Here is a 7369-nt window from a genome sequence, read left to right on the forward strand (position 1 = left end):
TACTGTTACCTCAATAAATGCAAATGGGCTTAGGAATATAAATAAGTTGAAAGAGTTCAAATATACATATCGGAGCGACATTATTTGTATTCAGGAAACTAACTAGGATGATGATAAAGTAAGAAGTAAGGGAGGTATGGAAGGAAGAAATATATTATAATAATGGTACAAGAAATGCAAGGGGCGTAGCAATGATGATAAGAAAGGATAGAATTGAAAATATAAAGCAGTTGTACAGGGACCAGGTGGGCAGAATCTTATAGAATTATAAATATAAGTAATATAATTTAAATATAAAGGAGTTGAATTCAGAATAATTAATATATATGTTCCAAATGTGGAAAAAGATAAGAGGGGGTGCATAGAGGAGGTTAATTGTGGGGAGGTGTATAATAGTAGGGGATTTTAATATTAAATGTAGTAGGGTAGATGTCGGGAAAGGAGGGAGTTTTAGGTGGGAGAAGTCAAGAGTAATGTTAATGGAGGTGATAAGAGATAAGGGATTGTTGGATGTGTGGAGATATGAGAATTGAGAGAAAAGAGAGTTCACAAGGAGGCAGATGATGGAGGGGAAGTTGAAACAGAGTAGGATTGATTTGGTATTGGTACAAGGGGAAACCATAAGCTATATCGATGGAATAAGACATCAGGTAAATAGTTTTAGTGACCATGATGTGGTAAGGTTTGGAATTAAAGTCGGAAAGAAAGAGGTGGGAGGAGGAATGTGGATACTAAATTCAGGATATATTGAGGATGAGGGGTATAGAAAACAGATAGAAGAATTACTCCTTCAGGAAAAACAGTGGTCGGAGGAGTGCTTAGAACAAGATAGATTAAATAATGACGGGAAGGAGATGGGAAGAGACAAAGAATAAAATTTAATCTATAAGCATGACGTATAGTAAGGAAAGGAAAAAATTATGATGAAAGAAGAGAGGAGGCTGAGAAAAAAAATTGAAGATAGAACTTAGCAGAGCAGATGATGAAGAGGGATGCAGTATGGAAAAGTATATAGAAGTGAAAATGGAGTTGGAGAGATATGAGAAGGAAAAATGTAGTGGAGCAATTTTAAGTAGTAAGGCGAAATATGCATTGGAAGGAGAGAAATGTACATCATATTTCCTGGGGTTAGAAAAAAGAAGGCAAAGCAAGACATATATACATGAAATAAATACAAAGAAGGAAGAGAGAATAACAGACTATGTGGAGGTATTGGAGAGGGTGCAGGAGTTTTATGAGTTGTATAGGAGAGGAGGTGGGGATGAGGCAAGCATGGATGAAGTGTTGAAGTGTGTGGAGAGGGAGATAGGGGAGGAAGACAGGATATGGTTTGATAGAGAAATAGAAGAAAAAGAGGTAATAGCTGCAATACAAGGTTTAAGAAATGGGAAAAGCCCAGGAAGCAATGGGATAAGGATAGAATGGAATAAAATATATAAAAAAAGAAGTAGCACCAATACTAGTAGAAGTATATAGGGTGATGGAGAAAACGGGAAGTACAGAATAGAATGGTAGAGGGAGTAATAACCTTAGTTTTTAAAAAGGGGAATAAATTAGATTTGGAAAACTATAGACCGATCAGCTTGCTGAACACAGATTACAAAATACTCACTAAAGTGTTAGCAAATAGGACGGAAAGCGTGATAGGGGATATAATTCAGACAACCCAAAGCTACAGTGTCCCAGGGAGGGATATAGCAGACACAACTGGAACAATTAGAGATGTGATAGAGTATATGAAGAGGGATGGGGAGGGCGGGATTGTGTGCTAGGGATAGACTGGAATAAGGCCTTTGATAGGGTCGAGCATGAATTTTTATTTAGGGTTTTAGAGAAGTTCTGTTTTGGGGAGAGAATGGTAGGATGGGTGAGGAGATTGTATGGAAGTGCAAGAAGCTGTGTCAAGTTGAACGGGATATTAACTGACACATTTGAGGTGAGAAGGTCAGTGCAACAAGGGTGCCCCCCTATCGGCTTTATTATATCCTATTGCTGTAGAACCCCTGGCCAGTGTTGCCAGATTGGGCGGTTTTGAATTTGATTGTGCTGGTAAAAATTGGCTTGGGCGGGTGGACAAAATTTGGGCTGGTTTGGGGTAAGTTTGGCGGTTTTCAAACATTATAGAGCGACACGAAGGTAAGCGCATTATTGTTATTTTTTTTTTATTGTCGGATTATAATTCAGTATGTATCAATGAATGACACAGTTTTGACTGTCATGGTGTGCATGAACGAGTGTGAAATACCTGCTAATTACGTTGCTGTTTCCTATCACTTATACTGGGCACTTTTGCATTTAAATTGGATTATTCTGACTGCTGACATTGAAAATCATGCATGTGTAGTTTTGAGGGTATCAGTTAATTTCTTGATTGGCGTTTTGACTGTCTGCTTGCATGTTTTATTCATGTTCGGTAGCCTAATTCTATTTAATGTAGGCTATTTGCCCCGATTTGATCTGTTTAAGTTACCTGGGAAATTTATCTAACGTTATATTTATATTTATATTATTTTGTTTTAAGGAGTTAAAAATGTCCCTTATCAACCTTGATTTACATATTCCCGAAATCAGAGCACATTTTGTCTTTTATCTTTTAAACGTCCAGATTGATAAATCATTGAAAACTGCTAGACTTGATTAGTTTTGACTGTGCAAAATTCTGTATTATGTTCTACAATATCAACTTAACAAGAGGCTTCCTCTAGTTCTGTGTAAAATTATAGAGGTAAGGTAAGTGCATTACAAGGTAATAGAAGGTAAGTGCATTATTGTTGTTGTTTTTTTTAGGGAAATGTGTAATAAACCAATATCCCGATGATACAACAATAACAGTAAGGGATGGAGGCAGTGTGGGAAAAGAGTTAGTTCAAAAATGATGGAATGGCATCGGAGGCGAAAATTAACAGAGATAACTCCAAAATAATGTACATAGGAGAAATAGAAAGAACTGATGTAGATGTGAGGCTGGAGGAAAAGTATATGAAGGTGCTAGGTGTGTATCTATCTGGGGGTAGATTCTAATGAGGCAAGGGATGTAACATGGGCTGGAGTGATAAACAAGATAAGAACCGTGTGTACAGCATGGAGAGGGAGAAAATTGAGACTAAAAGGAAAAGTAATTGTGGCTAATAATCTGATGCTGTCAGTATGTGTATATGTGATGAGTGTAAGTGAAATGACTGGGTGGGTGATGAACGAGTTAAAATTGTGTGCGATTTTATTTGGCAAGGAAAAGGTGTGAAGATCGCACAGAAAACACTAGTGGGGAGTAGATGGAAAGGAGTGTTAAACCTGATTGATCTGGAAACAAAAAAAGTTGGCAATAAGTTTCAAATTGAGCTTTATTGTCATTCCGCTACATGTTGGGACATACAGTGGAACGAAATGTCGTGCCTCACAGGACCACGGTGCTACATAAATACAGACATACAACAATGAAGTAAAACAGTACAAACCTATACACAACTAACTTACTGAGAGATTTTGAATATAAATGTTTACATATACATAAACTAAAAATACAAACTATACGAATGCTTCACATAAATACTGTACATGTGCAAAGAGAAACATCGTAAGACAAGCAGCTGGCTGGGGAACAGTGCAAGATAATTTGTAGTGCATGAGCATGTAAACATATGTAATGAAATTAACCATTTTGTAAGGGAATTCATTATTATTAATTAATTCAGGTTTTAAAAGGACTCAGATCTGAAAGTTCGAGGTCCACCTGATTAAACTGATTTCATATTTGTTATTTTACACTTTAAATCAACGGTCGTCCAGCGAGCTGTGACCTCAGTATATTTTAACAAATTATACTATGTATTTTCCTGGCCACGGTCAACACAATTATGATAATTTGTAAGCTCTTAGAGAGGTAACGTAATCTTTGGCAAAGGGGTTTAACCTTAAAATTATATGACACCAAACAATGATCCTTTATAAATGAAACATGAATTTTATTGGCTACTCTAGATTACATCAAAACTAAGTTGCACAAAAAAAAGTTTCAGACAGTTTTTCCTGTGATGGGGGATTTTTTATCCGATATTCTGAAAGAGGTATATGAGGAGATTTTTAGAAAAGGGGAACTGAATCAGAGAATGGGAATGGGATTAATGAAGATAATATATAAAAGAAGAGGGGGAAAAACAGAATTAAAGAATTATAGGCCTATTACAATGTTAAACTCAGATCTTAAGATTTTATCAAAAGTTTTAGCAAATCGGTTGAAAGAAGTAATGTATATATTAGGTATATAAGGGTATAATTAAAACGAATAAAGCATATGGAGTAAAGTGCAGAGACATAGCAGATACAACTTTCAGTATAAAAGATGGTTTAAGATACATTAAAGAAAAGGGGAAAGATGGGTTTTTAATTAGTTTAGACTTTGAGAAGGCTTTCGACAGGGTAGAACATGTTTTTTTTATTTGATGTTCTAAAAAAGTTTGGTTTCGGAGATAATTTTATCAAATGGATAAATCATTCACATAGATTCACTGAACATTCTATTCAATAAATGTAATGGATTTTTAACACCATGCTTTAGAATTACAAGATCGATAAGACAAGGATGCCCATTGTCGGCGCTTCTATATTCTTTAGTGGCTGAGCCTTTGGGCCTTGCAGTAAAGCAGGATGAGATAATAAAGGGAATAGAAATAGAGGGTGAAGAAAATAAAATTTTTCAATATGCAGATGACAACACTGATGGTCAAAGGAGTAGGGGATGTAAAAAGGGTAATAATTTTATTTTTCATCAGAGGCTAAAGTAAATGAGGACAAAACAATGTACGTATATGAGATTAGGGAATGTGGGAGAGCTAGCAGAGCACTTTTAAGGAAACAAAGATTTTAGGAGTTCTAATGGGGAAGGATGAGAAGAAGGCAGAAGAAACTATGTGGGAGAATATTTTAGGAGAGATTGAAATTAGACTTTTTTTGAGAAGGAGGGGTTTAACTGCAAAAGGGAAGGTTTTAATTCTGAATGGTTTCAAAGCTGTGGTATATTTTATACACGTCTTCAATGCCGATGTGGATGGAAGGACAGCTGAAAAATGTTTTTTAGATTTTTTATGGGAGGGGAAGCCGCCAAGAATTGCTTTTAATACACTATTAGAGCAAGTGGATAAAGGAGGCTTGGGAGTAATGGATGTGGAACAAAGAAAAAACAGTTTAAGAGTAAAAATGATTTAAAAAAAAGTACTTGGACGTTGGGAACAATGCAGCATGGAAAAGAACAATTGGATATTTTTTAAATAAGTGTAGCAATTTTAATCTGGGAGATAACATTATATGGATGAGGACCAAAAATGGAATGATGGAAGAGATGCCAGATTTTTTATAAGGAATTGATGAGAGCATGGGGCAAAATTTTAACCAATGTACAGTTTAACCTTCAGGGAAGAGAGAGCATTTTAAATCAGCCTTTGTTCCTAAACAACTGCATTTTAAACCAGGGGAAATCAATTTTTTTTAAGAAATGGTGGGAGGTGGGAATCACTAAGGTGAGCGATGTGTTGTATAAATTCAAAGAAGGGTTTTTACTGAATCAATTCATAGTAGATGCAATGCAAGTAAAGGAAGATTTTAATAGACACTAAATAAGGAACAAGTATGAAATGCTCAACACTGCTATACCTAAAGAATGGATAAGGAGAATAGAGAATATGGAAGAAGATTTGGAAGGAAAAATTTGTATAGGTTGAAAGAATGTACTGGTCAAGAATTTTTATTGTTTTTTAGAGATGCTGTTTTTAAGAAACCTGTTACAAATGAATATTGGTGTAAGAAATTCAACGATATAGAAGAAAAAAGTATTTGGGGAAATATAAATGGGAAATTAGTACAGGCGAAATTGGAGAACTTATTTTATACGACACAAAGTGGTTTTTACTGATGTCATTTTAAACAAGATTGGAAGGGGAGAAAGTGCCATATGCAAAGTGTGTAAAGATGGGGATGAAAGTTTTTTACACTTGTTTTTCTATTGTAGTAAATTAGAAGATTTTAAGAACAAATGTGAGAATATGATTTTAAATTTAAGAGGGGAGAAGAATGAGAATTTTGAATGGCTGAGAGTTTTTATGTTGGGAATTGAAAAGCAATGTAAAAACAAGAAATGTATAGATTTACTGGTGATGCTAATGAAGAGTGCAATATGGGAAAGAAGGTTGATGGCAAAGAAATAGAATTGTGTGGTATGTTTTTAAAAGGAAAGCACAAGTACAAGGATAATACACAGTATCAAAACTTGTCGACTGTGTATAAGTCCAGAGCATATCCTCAAAGACTGTCCTGAGTTCAAATGTTTCAAATGTGACGAACAAGGACATTTTGCAAGAGACTGTACAGCAATCGAATGTCCAGACTGTGGTAAACCTCTCAACAAATGTGAATGCTGGATGGAAGGCAACGAGGAGGAATCAGAGGAGCGACAACGGATGGATAGGCAGGTGCATGACGAGATTGCAGAAACCACAGAGACATTTGAACAGATGGAAAACAAACAACAAAAGTTAATAGAATTTGTGGAAAATCAGAAGCTGAAAGACCAAAGTCACCAGGACAGAGAATAGGACAGAATGGAGGAGGATACAACTGAGGGAGTGGAACAAAAAGCTGCAAATGAAAAGGAAGTAAATGATGAAGAGGGGATCGACGAGATGGAGGAACTGGATATGGAACAGCAGGAGGCAAGGAAAGAAAGAGAAAAGAGTGGAAAAATTATAAGAAGAAAGTCAATGAAGGTAAAGCCAAATCTTAATGTTGCTAGGAAGAAAAAGATGACTGAAATAGATGAAAAGAGGCTGGGATTGGTACAAGAACAAGATTGTGAGAGACTGAAGATGAATGGTTCTAAATGTTTATTTTTTATTGTTATGGTTTTAAACTTGGTGAGTTTAAATGCAAGAGGTTTAATAAATGTAAATAAATTTGAAATTGTAAAAGAACTATGCAAAAAAACAGGATGTTATAATTTTACAAGAAGCAAACTGGAAAGTCAAAATGATAGAGGATATTAAAAAGAGATGGAAAGGGCAAATGTTTTATAATAATGGTGATGGAAGGATAGGAAGGGGGTAGCAATTTTAATAAAGGAAAATGTTGAAATGAATTCATATGAAGTTTATAATGATAAAAAAGGGAAATGTGTTGGGATTAATATTAGAAAAGATGATAATGAATTTGTGATAATTAATTTACATGCACCCATGCAAGAGGGAGAAAAAAAGCTTTTTTTTGAGGGATCAAGGATTTTAATTAAGAAATTTAAAAATGTCATTTTAGTTGGGGATTTTAATACTGTTTTTAGTAAGATGGACATGGCAGATGGGATGGTTTTTAGAACAGATGTGGGAAG

Source organism: Sinocyclocheilus anshuiensis, unplaced genomic scaffold, assembly GCF_001515605.1.
Source record: "Sinocyclocheilus anshuiensis isolate Anshui unplaced genomic scaffold, SAMN03320099.WGS_v1.1 scaffold1344, whole genome shotgun sequence".
Classification (NCBI taxonomy): domain Eukaryota; kingdom Metazoa; phylum Chordata; class Actinopteri; order Cypriniformes; family Cyprinidae; genus Sinocyclocheilus; species Sinocyclocheilus anshuiensis.